This window comes from Pelophylax lessonae, assembly GCF_965119305.1.
Source record: "Pelophylax lessonae genome assembly, chromosome: 6".
Taxonomy (NCBI): domain Eukaryota; kingdom Metazoa; phylum Chordata; class Amphibia; order Anura; family Ranidae; genus Pelophylax; species Pelophylax lessonae.
Genome location: NC_138773.1, coordinates 189,788,562 through 189,805,838, shown reverse-complemented (window position 1 = coordinate 189,805,838; position 17,277 = coordinate 189,788,562). Strand labels below are relative to the sequence as shown.

General features: G+C 47.1%; 1 protein-coding gene across 1 annotated transcript in view; it reads right to left on the bottom strand.

The window, feature by feature from the left end:
- LOC309558265 (caspase-8-like) overlaps positions 1 to 17,277 on the bottom strand; it is a 174,040-nt gene that overhangs the window by 41,684 nt on the left and 115,079 nt on the right. The window lies entirely within an intron of this gene.

Genomic DNA, 17,277 nt, shown 5'->3' with positions numbered 1-17,277 from the left:
AGTTGCTGGGATATGAGAGGTCAGTACTCTTACCTTATTGGCCGAGCAGACGAGGTGATGGGGAGGAGCAGGAGAGAGAGTAGTTGGAGGGGAGGAGTAAAGGGGCTTCACTTGCAGACTGCAGATCATGGGATAAATGTGTCTGGCCTTTTCCTGTGTTTTGGGCCTCTTGAGAGAGAACAATGAGTGAGTTGGAGCTGCTATTAAATGAGTTTAGAGCTGCTGCTGCTGTACATGGCCCTAAATGACTATAGAGCCAGGTAGTTGCTTTGCTGCCAGGGGTTCAGGCAGGACCCCCCCTCAGCCGGGGCCTGCCACCACATGGGCTCCCAAGTCTTGGTCTCAAGTGCGCCTTAGTCAAGAGGACACTCCTGGCCCACCTGTTAAGCAATTGCCTGCTACTGCGGGTGGTTCTGGGAACAATCCCCATCCAAGGCTGAGCCCACAGGAGAGAGAAGCACACCATGCTGCAGCCACAGTCCGCTCATTTGTAGTTTGGTCCCAGGTGCGGGTGGCTGGCACTGCTGGCGATTAGCCAGTCAACATGTCCTCTCGGCAGGGAAGAGTCTTCACAGTGGGCACCGGCCTGTCTCTGGGTGCGGCCAGCGGCCGTCATTCTGTGGGAGAACAGCCGCATGGGATATCTGGCTCCTCGGCTGGGGGAGCCCAGCAGGGGAGGGGGAACACCTACAGGTCCTAGTCGGGGCCTGTGCGGGCTGCCAGAGAAGTGACTAAAATGGAGGAGAGGGCAGCAGCGCTGGCTGATGAAATTATCAGAGGGAGACAGAGCCACGGTGGCGGGTTCTTAAGCCCTCAGGGTTCCCCAGCACAGGAGCAGTACATGCAGTGTCCAAGAGGAAGAGTCGATCGACTGGCAGTAGACAACAGCTCCAAGAACAGGCAGAGGTCCACTCTGGGGGGAAGTCAGCAGCCCTGAGGACGGGGAGCTGAAGATGGAGACCCTGGAGGCAGCAGGGGCTGGAGGCATCCATCTGCTGGGATCACAAAGATACCAGCCTCTGGATGAAGTTGATGACTTCTTCCAGGGCTGGGGGTCAGTTTTTTCTTGGGGGGGGTCTGCAGTGCTTTCAACTTTGGATTGCCCTAGAAGGAAGGGGATTTGTTGCAAGTTTAATGAAGGAAGCAGCTCATGCCGCTTCAAACACGAATGTTCAGGCTGCGGAGAAAGTCATTCCCTCGTTTGCTGTTTTAGACAAGGAAAAGGGCGTGCCAGCAACACTTCTGGAAAAAGGGACGACGCAAGTGAGGCTGGAAAGGACGCACCCCAAATACATTGCAAGAGGTCTCTCCTGTTTCCAATAATTTACGAGTGGCCCACTTCCTTTCCCACCTCTTCCGCGTTTTGTAGTTTCTCCATTGGGCATAGTTCTGAAGAAGGAGCCAGGAAAATTTCAGATAATTCATCATCTCTCGTATCCGAAAGGAGGCTCAGCGAATGATGGTATTGACCCGCTGGAATGTGTAGTTACCTATACATCATTCGACGTAGCTGTTTCCTGGGTACGTAGATGGCTAAATCTGATGTTGAATCGGCATTCCGGCTGCTCCCAGTGCATCCTCAGTTTTTCTATTTTCTAGGATGCTGTTGGCAAGGTTCTTACTTTGTAGATTGTTGCTTGCCGATGGCGATGGGTTGTTCTATCTCATTTGCCGTTTGAAACGTTTAATTCGTTCCTTGAGTGGATGGTTAGGGGGGTCTCGGGGGTGAACTCAGCCATCTACTATCTGGATGATTTTTTGTGCATTGAACCGCCAGAGTCAAGGACTTGTGAGATCCTGCTTGGGACATTGCAACATCTTGTGGAATGTTTCGGCATTCCTTTTGTACTGGACAAGACGAAAGGCCCGGCCACGGAACAGGTTTTTCTCAGAATAACCATCGATTCAGTGGCCATGGAATACAGATTGCCTATAGATAAATTATTGGCTCTGTGAACGGAAGTGAGACAGGCATGCAGACATTGGAGGATTAGGTTGCGGAAGCTACAATCCCTGCTAGGTAAGCTAAATTTTGCTTGCAGAATTATTCCCATGGGCAGGATTTTCTGCAGGCGTTTGTCGGCAGCTTCATCTGGCATCAAGGCCCCAGGCCATTATGTGCGGCTTTCCATGGGGCTCAGGGTTGACCTGCATATTTGGGATATTTTTCTTGAATCTTTTAACAGCCATTCTTTATGGCTTGAGGGTCCAGTCAGCAATGCTGATGCAGGGGCTTCAGCTGAATATAAGGCTTATTTTCAGGGGTGTTGGAGTGCTGAGCCATGGCCTGGGGAGTGGTGCACCACTGGATTTTGAGGGTCCTGGTGTTACTGGAGCTATTTCCCATTGTCTTGGCAGTCTGTTCAGGAAAAAAAAAAGTGTGATTCAATTGTGACAATATGGGCGTGGTTTTGGCAATTAATAAAATCTCAGCTTCTTCCACACCGGTGGTTAGGCTCTTGCGTTACATGGTCTTGAGTTGTTTGCGATTGAAAACGTTTATTTATGCTTGTCACATCCCGGGAGCTACCAACAAATTAGCAAACATTTTGTCTCATTTTCAGTGGGACAAGTTTTGCGTGTTGGCACCAGAGGCGGAGCAACATGGGGTGCCTTGTCCTCTGCGTCTATGGAGGATTGCATTGGAGTCACTGGACTGATACAGGACTTGCTCAGCTTGGCAACATGGGTGTCCTATTCCAAAGCCTGAAAGGAATGGTTCTCTTTATTAAAGTAGGTAAGTGGGACGGATTTGAGGGTGGACCTGTCATCTTTGGTGCGATATTTAATTTGCTATAATCTTACACAGGGTACCTCAGTGTCCATGGTGGATCGAAAATTGTTGGGACTTGCGTTTTTATTTAAGTTGGCAGGTATCACAGATTTCACCAAGTCTTTTGAGTCAGCTTCAGGCGCTTAAGGGTTACCGGAGGGGAAGGAGTAGTTGTGATTCTAGGGGACCAGTTTACTTTTTAGTACAGTGCTGGACCGTTTGCCTATGGTTTGTTCATCACTTTGTGAGATGACGCTTTTTTGGTGGCCTTTTTTTGGTGCTTTCCGGATTAGTGAGCTAGTTAGCCCAAACAGGAGAGTTCTGGGGGAAATGTTGGTGGGGGATGCTATGTGTTCTGCTTCATCGGTAAAGCTCTGAATTAGGCGATCCAAGACTGACAAGAGAGGCAAGGAGGTGCATGTTGACTTGTTTAGGGTCAATACCACTTTGTCCAGTCTTAGCAATGGAACAATTTTGAAAAGTGTGGCCCAGAGAGGAGGGTGCCTTGTTCATCCACTTGTATGGCTTATTTCTGTCCAAGTTTAAATTTCTTGCTGTTTTCCGTAAGTGTCTATCAGAAACGGGGTGGGTTGCTGGAGATTGTTCCACCTATTCTTAACGCATAGGGGCAGCCACCAAGGCATCACAATGAGGTCTTAAAAAGGAATGTTAAAACAAATTGTCAGGTGGGAGTCCAAGAGATACAAAATATACTGTATGTGCGGCCTCACCTGCTGTAGTCTGTCAGTGATTGGTGGCATGTTTCCTCCTGTCTGTTTTTCCTGTCGTTCTTTGTATTATTTATGTAGTTTATTGCCGGAAACTTCCAGTTCAGTTGGTGCATGGACATCTTTATGTCTTTACAGATTTTCCCCGGAGTTCCATTTGGACTCTGGGGCACTCTTATGTGTTCTGGGGGGGCAATGAGGGCAGAGGTTAGGCCCAATAAACGGCAGTTGGGAGTTTCAAGAGAGGAGGGCATTGTTAGGATATGCAACCATTCTTTGATATGGATTGGTTTGACTGTTTTATGTTTTACTATTATTAATAGTTTTGTTTAATAAAATCCAATCCCAATGCTGGGTTAGTGTTGTAATTTAAAGGTAAAGGGGGGTGGTGCTGGGTACTGATCCAGGTAATATGGTTAAACAGGTGGGATCTGAACTACCCTAGTCAAGAGCAGCACTGGCCGCTCTTTCATAAAGGAAGCTCCTACACAAAGGCATAGATTCCAGTAAACAGATGTTTCATTTAGTGCACAGATGTGAAAGAAATGCACAAAGCACACCAAGATTCAAGTATTCAAGATTCACATTACTCTTGTATTCACACAAAATTAGCTTATCTCACAGTTTAGGTTTAATTTGAGTGAGTAGTGTGTAGAAGAATCTGAACTACCGTCTGGTTTTACTATTATCTGGGGCTTGTCCTGTTTACAGTGGTTTTACCAGACAGGAAGCCACAGAAACTCTATAACAGGGCCACTTAGTGGATTTTAATAAGGATTATAACTAATGATCCTTCCGTTATATAAGGTGGCTGGATATGCCTGTGGGTGGGTGCAGTGTGATACAGCGGCAGTAACATACACTCCAGACGCAGTAAAAAAAATTTGTATTGAAGTCAATGAACAACAGTTCATAACAAGCCCAGGGAAAGGAGGTCCAACTGGGAAACACGCACAGGCGACAGCGGCATGTAACAGAGCAGGTCTCAGCAATGCTGACAGTCTGTCTTGAAGGGCGGAATGCAGCCTGGCAGGTCCAAGCCCAACTGTCCCCACAGTTTCTGTCATGTGTCTGGGCTAGGGAGTCCTTGTAGATCGCCAACTCAGGGTTACCCAGGGTGCAGAGTCTAAGCCCCAGCCTGCTTCTTTACCAGGGCCCCTGATGGTGGGGATAGCCTTGCAACCTGGAACCAGGTCTCAGCTACCAAGTATGCCCAACTGAAGAAGCAGAGATCACTCGCATGTGCAGAGTACAAACAGCAGGAGAAAAAAGAAAATCCAGGAGACAAGTCAGGGTCAGGATAGGCAGCAAACAAGCACAGACGGATATTGAATTAATACACAGGTAGTCAGGCACAGGATACATGAGTAGCAAGCGAACAGGAGCTCAGAGCATACACCTATATACAGCGCTGTCATTTTTTTTGCCTATAATTCAATACAAAAGCCTCCCCCTAGAGAATTTGGAATCCAAGACTTGCTTAATATCATACTGATCCAAGGTACTGACTTTTGGAAAATGTTGACAAAGAGGACAGGAAACCTATTGATGTACTGTTTTAGGAGAGAAATCTGGAAAACATTAGGGATCCTTAGATGTGAAGGGAGACAGAGATTGAAAGTGACATAACTAACCTGGCAAAGAATGGTAAAGGGACCAATGAAACGAGAAACAAATTTAATATAAGTTCTCAGAGACAGATATACTTGGTAGAGAGCTTTGTACTTGGAAGCTGCCAGATGTAAATTCTTGGAAATATCTGCCCAGATATAATTGAAAGATCGTTGCATCTCTGCAGAAGGAAGACAACAGTGCTGGCATTAGCGTGGTTATTGAGGGCAAACTCTGCCCAGGGTTGAAGGTCTACCCAACCATTCTGATGGGCAGAAATTAAGGCATGAAAATACCAATCAACATTCCGGTTGACCCTTTCAGTTTGCCCATTTGACTGCGCATGAAAGGCTGAGGAGAAGTCCAACTTGATTCCAAAGGATATGGCCAGAACCCTCCAGAAGCGAGCTGTAAATTGAACTTTTCTATCAAAGTGATAAAGGCATACCAAGAAGATGAAAGGTTTCTTAAATGAAGATGGAAGCCAAAGTGACAGCAGAAGGTAGTCCTGTAAGTAGATTTAAGTGACACATTTTAGAAAACCTGTCCACAACCACCCAGATAACGGTGGAGGCCGCTAAGGGGGGTAGTTCAGAGATGGAAGATGGAGATGCAACGCCAAGGTTCCTCCTGGAACAGGTAGAGGAAAAAGGAGACCTGCTGGAGTAGCTGTGGAGGACTTAGACTATACACAAATGGAGCAAGAGTGAACATATTCTTCAACATCCTTCCGAAGTGAGGGCCACCAGTAATAACCCTACAGGAAGGCACAAGTACCTTGCACACCAGGATGTCCTGAGAGCTTAGTGTCATGTGCCTATTTGAGAAGCTTGGAGTGAAGGGAGGACAACACAAAGGTCTTTCTGTGCGGGATATGTGAGAACTAAATAAAGATGGGTGGTGGCCAGGATAGGATTGGCAGGAATAACAGGTTCCGGTTCAACATGACACTCAGCGTCAGCAATATCAAATGATCTGGACAAGGCATTAACGCGGGCATTTTTAGGAACCGGCCCAAAAAGTGATGTCAAAGTTAAACCTGGAAAAGAAGAGAGCCCATTGCGCTTGTCTGGGATTCAAGCATCAGACGAATTGCAGATACTGGATGTTTTTAGGATCGGTATGAATCAGGATATGATGTGGAGATCCCTTCTGTAGATGTTCCCATTCTTGCAGTGCCAGCTTGATATCCAAAAGTTCCCTGATGGTGTGATTTCTTTCTGTATTCAAAAACTTAGGCACAAGGACTGAACTTACTATCATGCATCTAGAGAAGAATGTCCCCCACTCCCAAGGATGAAGCATCTACCTCTAAGAAAAAAGACTAGAGAATGTTAGGTCATGTAAGAATAGATGCAGAAAGAAAGGGTGTTTTGAGTTTGTGGAAAGCCTTGACTGCCTTAGGAGACCAGGTTCTGGCATTAGCACCCTTCCGGGTCAAAGAAGTGATTGGGGCTAACAGAGAGGAATAATCAGGAATGAGCTGTTGATAGAAAATGGTGAACTCTAAGAGCTGCTGCGTAGCTTTCAGATCAGAAGGCTCAAGCCAGTTGGACATGGCCTTAAGTTTGGCTGGATCCATGAGCAGCCTTTTATCCTGGAAGGAACCTGGGTTTGATCGAAGAGGCACTTCTCAAACTTTGCGTACAGGCGGCGCTCGAAGACGTAGACATAACACGTTGACGATGAGTGGTCAAACCTGGAGAAAGGATGAGTATGTTGCCAAGATACACAAAGATAAAAACATATAAAAGATCAGAAAAAATTTTATTAACAAAGTTCTGGAAGATGGCTGAGGTGCTACACAATCTAAAGGGCAGTACAAGATATTCATAATGCCCGTCTCAGGTGTTGAATGCTGTTTTCCACTCATCACCCTCTCGGATCCTAATCAGATTGTATGCTCCATGGAGGTCTAACTTAGTAAATATTCGAGCATCCTGAAGCCTGTCAAAAAGTTCAGAAATCAAGGGTAGCAGGTACCAATTCTTAAAGGTGATGCCATTGAGACCTCTATATGCAATGTAGGGCCCGATTGTACCACTCTTTTTTTCTACAACGAAGAAGCCATCCCCAGGAGGAGAATGGGACTTATGGGCATACTCAGACATGGCTTGAGTATCAAGGATGGAGAGAGAGTACAGTCGACCCCGAGGCTGAGTAGTCCCAGGTTGGAGAGCAATAGAACAAATGTAGCGACAATGAGGAGGTAAACTGTCAGCAGCTTTTTCACAAAAAATGTCTTGGAAGGCCTTATAATGTTGAGGGAGCATTGGAGAGGTTGTAACCTCGGTCACAGGTACACAGATAGGTGGGAGCACCTTAGGAAGACAAGTCTAATGGCATTGCGACCCCCATGACAACACTTGGCCAGAGTTCCAATCTAGATAAGGTGAGTGTTTCTGCAACCATGGAAGTCCAAGAATGATGAGACTAGAAGACTTAGGAAGGATCAGGAGGGATATTTCCTCATGATTAAGAACACCGACATGTATAGCTATGGAGGTAGTTCAGAACCATAAGGGTCCTAAGGCCAAGGTAGAGCCATCAACTGCAGATACTGATAGGGGCATCACCAAGGGAACAAGAGGAATGCCCAGTTCAGTGGACAAGGACTGTCCAATGAAGTTCCCAGCTGCCCCAAAGTCCACTTATGCAGAAACTTACGAGTTACAAGATACGAGTTCAGGGCCGAATGAATGGAGACACAGATCATAAACTGAGGGAAGGTAATGGAATTCAGGTTCTGGTCTAGATCACCTCCCTCTGAACGACCTAGACCTGGGAGTTTCCCGGATGGCCAGGATAGGATTTTATTTCATCAGCCCCGCAATAAAGGCATAGGCTAAGTCTAAGGCGATGTGATCGCTATTGTGGTGTTGGGACATGTCTGGCCTAATAACAATGGTTCTTCAGATAGCAGCATAGTTGCAGATATGGGTTGTTCAGCTTTTTGGAAAACAAGAGCTAATCGACCCACTAGGAGGTGAAGTGGATCAACCCCTTCCAGATCTCGCTCTTGGAAGCGGACATCGATTTGGATGCTAAGGGCGATTAAGTCCTCCAGGGTGGTGGGTATGGTTCTGCCAGCTAGTTTGTTCTTATTATGACCCTAACAAAATGTTGTGGTAAGGGCCTCATTCCATGCGTTCCGAAGCCAAAGGTGCAAAACTGAACTTCATATTGTACAACAGTCATTCCTCCTTGACAAAGGTGAAGAAGAGCTCCAGCAGCGGATGAGGCCCTGCCAGGCACATTGAAGGTTTTACTTCCGAAAAAACCTTGCTGGAAGGCAGAGAGAGTGGAAGAAGTAGGGTTTTGATGCTCCCACAGTGGTAAGGCCAAAGCCAGGGCATCTCCAAAAAAGAGTGATATCATGTACGCTACCTTGGAACGATCAGTAGGAAAATGGTGGGCTACTAGCCCAAAGTGAATCGAACACTGATTGATGAAGCCCTGACAAGCTTTAGGATCACCAGAAAAGGGAGGCAGGTAGAGTTTTCAAAGAACTGTCCTCCACTGGAGAAACAGCTAGACCCGGAGCACCAAAAGGCAGAACCGAGGGTGAAGAAATGGACACAACTTGCAGCTGAAGAAAGTTCCTGCCGACACTGCATAATCCACTCTTGATAGGCCTGCTGGACATCAACTCTGTGCCAAACACTGAAGTTGTTCCTATGGGCGATGCCCCTAGGTGAGCACAGCCAAACCACACATGTGAAGGAAATCAGGGTAGAAAAAGCACTGCAGCAACTAGGTAAGAATACACAGGCAGGAAACTGCAGACTAACTCATGATAGTTCCAGACGGTCTGTGGTACTTTCTGGGGTATTTGGACTGTCCGTGTCCGTTTGCTTGGGCTTTTTGCTCCTGGAGCATCAAGAGCTAAAGGGTCTATCATGAGAGTGGGCAGGTACCATTCCTCAGATACCTCCTGTACGGGTGGGATAGCTGTAGAGTTGAATGGCTCTCTGTCTCCAGCTTGCTCGGTAGAGCAATCGTTACTCAGCACACAAGGTCTCAGTAGGTTACATTGGAGGTGTCATTTAATGGGATAAGTTCCTTCCGAGACTACATCGTACACCAGAGTTGAAGGGAAGGGCTGCTTTTCCACCTGCTAAGGGGTACATTTCCTTTTGGGTTCCATTTTTCTACCTTTTTCATTTCTGGTATTTTTTACCAAATCCCCATTTTTATTGATGGATTGTCTTCAAATTTGATCGTTTCTTTTGCATGTGTGCGCTATTCTTTTTTAATATACATGTCTTTTGGTTCATAGCTGCACCAGCTTTAGAAATACATGGGTATGCTCCCCCAAATTTCTTGCTTGTTTATTATGTATTCGGTCCAACCAGACTATCGAGGTTGAGCAACCCACCCCACCCCCCACACACACCTGTACTCTATCAGTATCAGTGTCCACTATCAAGTGGATATAGGAGGAGTCCCCTGTAGTGCATTTGCACATCTTTCCCAGCAAGGAGTATTATCTCCAAGGGTTAGAAAGGCTGGATTCATCTTTTTCATGGATAGTGTAGGACCCACTGATAATGGGGTACTTTGACGTAGTGGTGGGCTTGAGCACTATATGGCCATATGGTGGGACCAAATCCCTATTTTTATTTATGGATTGTCTTCAAATTTGGTCTTTTCTTTTGCATGTGTGCGCTATTCTTTTTTAATATACATCAACTCTGTGCCAAACACTGAAGTTGTTCCTATGGGCGATGCCCAGAGCCGGTACAAGGGGTGGGCGGAAGGGGCGGGTGCCCTGGGCGGTACAATTTATTGGAGGGAGGGGGGCGCAGTGAAGTGCACTTCTAAAAAGGACAACTGTGTGTGATTGCTGTACCTCGATGTGCCGAGTGCGCTCCTGCCCTCGGCACAAGCCTTAGAGCAGTCCAGCCTTTCATCCTTTCATTTCAGATCAGTCAGATAGAGCTGCTGCGCTGACACTTCCCCCCTCCCTCCCCCACAAACAGGAGAGGAGACAGAGCTCCTTCTGCTGCTCCTCCTCCTCCCGCCCTCCCCTCCTGTGCTTGCCCCGCCCACACTCCCCGACAGTTTTCTGCCTGACTGCCTCAGAGAAGATGTGTGGGCGGGAAGATTGAACACTAAGCACCAGAAGAGGAAAGATGCAGTCTGATCCATTCATCCATTCCATCCATCCACTCCCTCCCTTCTGCTTCCCAGTGAGTACTCTGATGTAACTCCCTCCCTTCCTCTTTCTCTCTCTCTCTCCCTTCCTCTCTCTCCCCCCCTCTTCCCCTCTCTCTCCCTCCCCCTCTCTCTCCCCCCTCTCTCTCCCTCCCCCTCTCTCTCTCCCTCTCTCTCTCTCCCCCTCTCTCTCCCTCCCTCTCTCTCTCCCCCCTCTCTCTCTCCCCATCTCTCTCCCTCCCTCTCTCCCTCCCCCCTCTCTCTCCCTCTCTCTCTCTCCCCCCTCTCTCTCCCTCTCTCTCTCTCCCCCTCTCTTTCTCCCTCTCTCTCTCTCCCCTCTCTCTCCCTCCCTCTCTCTCTCTCTCCCTTCCTCTCCCCCTCTCTCTCCCTTCCTCTCCCTCTCCCTCCACCTCTCTCTTTCTCTCCCCTCTCTCTCTCTCCCCCCCCCTCTCTCTCTCCCTCTCTCTTCCTCTCTTTCTTTCTCTCTCTCTCTCTCTCCCTCTCTCTCCTCCCTCTCTCTCCCCCCTCTCTCTCCCTCCACCTCTCTCTCTCCCTCTCTATCATTTAATTTCTGTAACATGCAGCACGAGAGGGTTAATGTATTGTCCCTGATACATCAGTAACACTGACACTGGTGCCACTAATGCAGCACAAAGGGGTTAATTAACTGCCACTGGTCATTAATGTATCAGTGACCAGCGCAATACATTAACCCCCTCATGCTGCATAATACAAATTGAGTCAAACACCAGTGATAAACACAAAGTACCAATGTGACCGGTACTGGGGTGACATCAGCACATCACTCCGTCAGCTGACGTCACCGCGCATCTCGAATCCCGGAAGGACAGGTAGCTGCGATTAGCCAGCTGGCTTGTTTTGATCCTAATGAAATGACATGTTCTTCTTGCTATAAGTGCAATATTGTATACCTTAAATACATTTTTTAAAGATTTTTAGACTACTACGAGCGAGACTTTTGTATTTTGGGGACCATCTGTGTATTTGTTTCCTGGACGGTGGGTCCATTTGCCATAAGAGGTTCCTGGGACAGTTAACCACTTCTATACCGGGCATATTTTGGCACTCTGTAAGAACGCTGAACTGCGGGGGGGGGGGCGCAGTTTGCCATCTTCGCCCTGGGCACCATATGACCTTGTCCCAGCACTGGCGATGCCCCTAGGTGAGCACAGCCAAACCACACATGTGAAGGAAATCAGGGTAGAAAAAGCACTGCAGCAACTAGGTAAGAATACACAGGCAGGAAACTGCAGACTAACTCATGATAGTTCCGGACGGTCTGTGGTACTTTCTGGGGTATTTGGACTGTCCGTGTCCGTTTGCTTGGGCTTTTTGCTCCTGGAGCATCAAGAGCTAAAGGGTCTATCATGAGAGTGGGCAGGTACCATTCCTCAGACACCTCCTGTACGGGTGGGATAGCTGTAGAGTTGAATGGCTCTCTGTCTCCAGCTTGCTCGGTAGAGCAATCGTTACTCAGCACACAAGGTCTCAGTAGGTTACATTGGAGGTGTCATTTAATGGGATAAGGTCCTTCCGAGACTACATCGTACACCAGAGTTGAAGGGAAGGGCTGCTTTTCCACCTGCTAAGGGGTACATTTTCTTTTGGGTTCCATTTTTCTACCTTTTTCATTTCTGGTATTTTTTACCAACACTGGATCCAAGTGTTGGATATGATCCTCAAAAGTCTTGGAGAAAATTATGATTTCGTCCAGATAGACTAGCACAGTCATGAAGTTAAAGTCTCCCAGGCACCATTCCATTAAGCATTGAAAAGTGCTGGGGCATTGCTCAGCCCAAAGAGCATGCGGTTAAACTCAAACAGTCCAAAGGGTGTGATAAAAGCAGTCTTTTCACAATCCTGATCTGTTGCTGGTATTTGCCAATAGCCGCTCATCAAGTCAAGGGTAGAAATATATTTGGCCTGCTCAAACGCCATCAGTGATTCCTGTTGGTGCAGGTATTCAACTTGTGATAGTCCATACAGAACTGTAGGCTTGCACCTTTCTTTTTCACCAGGATCACGGGTGCAGCCTGGTGCCAAAAGGCGTGCACGCACGTGCGTACATGCGTTCGCGAGTGCGCATGTGCATTCGCCTTTGCACATTACCTGGTCCACAACCATGTAATTTAGCCTGAACAGTTGCTGGCTTGCACATTCGCGTAAATATGCGCTGCGCTTCCAAGATGCAGTGACAGGGTATTAAGTACAGGTCTGCTAAAGTGGCATGTGGTGTGGGAGTAAAATCAGGGTGGTCCCCAGGTTGATGAGTTGTACCAGGACCTTCCCCTTGTGAATCTTAGACAGGGAGCATGCAACCGGCCATTTTCCGGGTGCCACTGGGTCTTTGCAGGGTTCTTTTGTCATAGTGGCCCCTTGCAGTTTCTTGTGGGCTTCTATGGGAAGGGACCAGACTACCTCTTGGAGGGGTGCCAGTAACAGCTTCTGTTTAGGAGGTGTATGGACAACCCTGACTTGCTTGGGCTGTTTTCTGGCCGTCCTCTGTTGAGCTTCAAAGGCCAAATGATGTTGAGCCATACAGCTCGCAGACCACAGCTCTGTGCCCACTGGCAAGAATGTTCAATCTTGGCCAGCAAGTCCAAGTCTTTTAACACTTTCATGCCCAGAACAATGGGCACTGAAGAGCTCCCTGGGCTATGAGTCACTACCACTCCTACCTGATCCACCACTTGGTCGTCAATCTGGATCTTCAACCAGGTGATGCCTTCTACCAGAATGGGCAAGTTTTTGGCTACTTTATGGGATAGCCAGGAGAGATTCAGTTGGTTTATTTAGTCAATTAGGCATGGGACCTCCAGTCCGTTGACAATGGCGGACCCCTCTGGGCTTGGGGCAGTCATGGTCTGTGGCTGGCTGGGATGTTGTGTCTGCACCGGAAGCTGCTATTTTAACGGCAGCCTGTTTCTGTTTTTAATTTCAGGCCTGCTACAGTTCTTGCTCACATGCCTGTAACCACCACACCGCCAGCACTTAGGCTGGATCCCTCCATAGCAAATTTCACCCTTAAAAAGAGGTGCCAAATCTCTTTGAAGTGTGGACACCTGTTGTTTCAGGAAAGCCATGTCCAAGGCGAGTTCCCTTAGTGTTGTTTGTATGGCAGACAGAGGCGAGGGGAACAAACTTTTTTGTCATTGCAACTGTTGCCTCCGTATCCTCCTGTCTTGCACAACCATGTCCACCACAATGTTATGGAAAGAATAAGTGGGTTGTACTGTGGCCCAAATCCACAATTTCTGCACAGCCATGTGCATCCCTCTTTTCCAGTCGTTTCCAGAGGTGTTGGAGCACCACTGCAAAGTGCGTGAGACTCTTGTCCTCCTGTTGTCTCCAGACAAAGAATCTGCACCTCAGCTCTGGGACCATTCAATTTTCCCTGAACAGGACCTCCAGGAATGCCACTATTATCTCCAGTGTGGTCTGGTCCTCTTCCAGCAGAGCTATCACCGCTTCTCGGGGGTCATCCTCCAAGGAGTTAATGGCTAGCTCCGGGCGGGAACCTGGTACAGATGTGAAGTGCTCTCTAATCTCTCCTTCCATTCTGCCTGGGGCATATTGGAGCCATTGAACTTAGGCACCAGGGCCAGGGCTGATCCTAAACTGCCATGATAGTGCCTGCACCTACTTCCACACCCGCTGATAGGCAGGTGACCTGTCCCTACACTACCCATATGCTAGAATGTGTGCCAAACTCAGGAGTCAGGGTCTTAAAAAGAACCCTGCCACACCTAAGATGGCCACCATCTAACTGGATCGCTGCCCCAGTGACCCAGGATACAATAAAGGAAACCATGTTCTTCTTGACTTCCTTTCCCTCTGCAATACCGCTGCGGTTGAGTGCCACATGCAGTGGAAAAAGTGGACTGCACCTGCCTACATGCGAAAATGTCCAAAATACTGGACCCTTACATCCTGAATGTACATCTGTATTGAAAATTTTGTAATAATTTTTGGAATCCAGATAATAAATGTTTTTGATGGCTCTAATTTTCCAGGTCTTGGTATAGCTAGTAATAAATAGTCGCATTTATCTGGATTTGTCTGTAATGTGGAAGATGATTCACAGCTCATCGAAGCTGCCTTTTCAGTTCTAATGAGTGGTGCCAACATACCCCAGTATTTATAGTAATACCCGTATCCGGTCACCATTGAATGTGTCAAGGCATACGCTGATTGTCTAATAGGAAGGATTGTCCAGGAAGGAAGGTGTGAAAGTTTGTGAAACCACCATGTTCTGTTTACATAATCAAACTCTTTGGTGCCAGAGTCTGAAAAATGTGTTAATCCTTCCATTTACATGGCTAAATATGTGAATTGTTGTTAAATCCCCAGGGTAGATGTTAAAATGCCATTATATGTCAGTGACAGATGATGTCAAAGGCCCTTCCCCTGTTTAGGGATAGCTGTTTCAGTCTGTCAAAGATGGCCTCTTTCATACCTCTTATGATCCAGTTGTCCTCTCTGTTCAAAATGTGCAACACAAAAATGTCCCTTTTTATTAAAGTGATTATAAACCTTCGGGTTTTTTTCAAATTAAAATTACAAACATGTTTTACTTACCTGCTCTGTACAATGGTTTTGCACAGAGCAGCCCATATTCTCCTTTTCTGGGGTCCTCTGCCGGCGCTCCAGGCCCCTCCTCTTCGGTAAGTACCCCTAGGAAAGCCACTTTTCTTGAGGGCACCCATGAGTACTCGCTCCCAAGCCACCCAGTCTGCGACTATTAACACAGACCGAGTGACTCGGCCCCACTCCCTCGTCACGCCATTTGATTGACAGCAGCAGGAGCCAATGGCTGCCCAATCTTCACATTGCTGGATATGATCAGGCTCAGGTAACAATAAGGGTGTGGGGGGGGGGGGGGGGCTGTGGGGCTCCTGTAGCACAGAAGGTTTTTTTACCCTAAAGAATAAAATGCATTAAGATTAAAAAAAAAACCTTGAGGCTTTACAACCACTTTAAGGTGTAGTGAGACTGCTGATTCCTGACCTTCAGAGTCTGCCCTCCTATGATGGACAATCCATTTGATGACTGTTTTTTTTTTGTCTCTCTAATGTACAGGTCTTTACATTCCTCAGTAGACTGCAAATTCCAAGATACTTGGTAGCTAGCTTATGTTTGGGAATTGGGTCATTTGGATGTACATGCTTCTGTCTCCATGTATTGCCAGACTTGAAAGATACAGGGATGCGATGGATACTTCCGGGGCTGTGGTCAGCGAGGTGACGAAATCTATATTTGGTGGTCCTGTCCCTGCCTAGTGGGTATGGGTCAACGTTTTTTGGCCTCCTGTTCACACTTTTTTCAAGTATCTATCCGCAAGGATGCCAAACTCACCTTGCTTCATTGTCCGATCCTGGGCCTCTTCTCTTACAAGCAGAAATATTGTCACACACCTATTTATCGCAGCTAAATGCGCAATAGCCAGGGCCTGGAAAAAGCCGACTGTTTTGTTTGCAGAGTTGAAGAGCACCCTGACGACGAGCACCCTGACGACCCTTATGATTCATGAAAATATGACAAGTATCCTCCACGACACTCATACTCAATTTCTCTAAGTGTGGACCCCCCGTGGTGGTCTTAGGCTCATCCAACCTTCTATACCTGACCAGTCTAGGACTCTCAAATTAATATACCCCTATCCCCAGTCTGGGGGAACTTCCCTTCCCTTTTCTCCTTCCTTGCCTATGCCCCTATTCCCCCTCCTACTATCCTTTCTTTCTTCCTGTTCCTGCAATCTCCTTCCCGTTCTCTTACTCTACTATCCCCCTCCCCCTTTTATTTTTTATTTTCCCTCTCCCTTTTCTTTTTTTGCCCCATGTTCAGTCTGGTTTTGTTAATTCTTTCTGCCCACCTTAGCCCCTGAGTCTGAAGGCTCTGGCACTTAGCCTTGACCCCTGGCCTTGGTGGTAGGGTCTTTGTTAGTTTATAGTACACACTCTATGACACATTTTCTTCTGTGTTTTTGCATGAAATTTTGCGTTTGATGCTCATTTCCCCTGCGTGGGAATTTTGCATCTGTTGTCTCTGTATTTCAATAAATTGTACCAGAAAGAAACAAAGGATGCAATGTTTATTACAAAACATTGCATTTCCAACACTTCAGTCACCAAGAGATTGGATTACTTTGTTAGAACAGGGTGGTTTCATAAATTGTCACACCTCCCTAACATGATTGTAAAGTCTCGTTTTTTTTTAGTTTTTTTTAAATAACATGTTATACTTACTTCTACCTCTGTGCAATTGGTTTTGCACAGGGCAGTCTGGATCCTCTTCTTCTCGGGTCTCTGGCTGGAGCTCCTAGCCCCTCCCTCCTGTCGAGTGCACCCAAGCGGCAGCTCCGTGTGTCCATTCAGACACGGAGCTGTAGTTCAGCCCTGCCCCTCTCTCTCCTGATTGGCTAACTGAATTTGATTGACATGTGGGAGCCAATGGCGCAGCGACTATGCCTTGGCCAATCAGGAGGGAGAGTCCTGGATGGCCGAGGGACTCGTGGACATTGCTGGACAGAGATGGGGCTCAGATAAGTATTAGGGGGTGCTGGGGAGGCTGCTACACCCAGAAGGTTTTTATCTTAATGTATAGAATGCATTAGGATAAAAAAACCTTCTGACTTTACAACTCCTTTAAGTCATCAGTTGAATATGACTACCTACTGCTAGCTAAGACAATAACATAATAGACATAGTTGCCTAATATTTCTGTAAATACTCTGTGACTGCAGGCTGTTGGCCTTTTGTGAATACATAAACTGGATTGTAAACATATCCTACAGATCACTTTCCAATACCTTGTTATAGAAGTTATTCAACATATGAAATCCTTAAAAGAGTAGTATGACCAAAGCTTTTTTGTCCACACTTCTCTTGTGGGCCACAGGAGTGTTCTCCTGTGATCCAAAATCAGCTAGTAGAGGGCTAAAGCAGAGTTTTGGCTGACCTTGGTCCCGGCTCTGGAAGAATCCGGACA